The following is a 537-nucleotide window of genomic DNA, read 5'->3' as shown; positions in this document are numbered from 1 at the left end:
CGCTGCGTGGGACAATCCCACGAGGACATCACCGTTGGGATCACGTCGGGGCTTGGAAAAGCTGCGATCCCTGCCCAGCCTTGAGCTCCAGTGACCTCGTCCTGGTCCTGGGCAGAGCCGGGGTGGTGCTGAGACCCCCCCATCCCAAAACCCACCCCAGCCCTTCGGGAGCACAGGCTGGGTCCCCGCCCGCCAGCACGTCATGTTCCTGCTGCACCTGGATATTAAATCTTTCCTCCCCTGCCTGATTGCCAGCGTGAAGGGTTCGTTTGTGCCGACAGAAGGGGGAAGGAGAGCGGGTAAATCACCGGCTGGGAAGCAAATGAGTCCATGGAAATGCTGCTGGGAGCCACGACAGGCTCAGGCACAGCCGCGCGGTGTGTGCCGTGCTCGTTTTGCCCCCACCCCGTGCCCACCCTGCCCGCCCCGGGGGTCCCTCCACCGCCACCACCTCCTTTGCAAGGTGGGCACACGCACGTGTTGCAAACAATCATTTCTCACCCGTTTTTCATCACCCCCCGAGCGCGCTCACCTTTG

This window comes from Chaetura pelagica, unplaced genomic scaffold (genome assembly GCF_000747805.2).
Source record: "Chaetura pelagica isolate M959 unplaced genomic scaffold, ChaPel_1.0 scaffold956, whole genome shotgun sequence".
NCBI classification, from domain to species: Eukaryota; Metazoa; Chordata; class Aves; order Apodiformes; family Apodidae; genus Chaetura; species Chaetura pelagica.
This window is presented reverse-complemented; position numbering follows the sequence as displayed.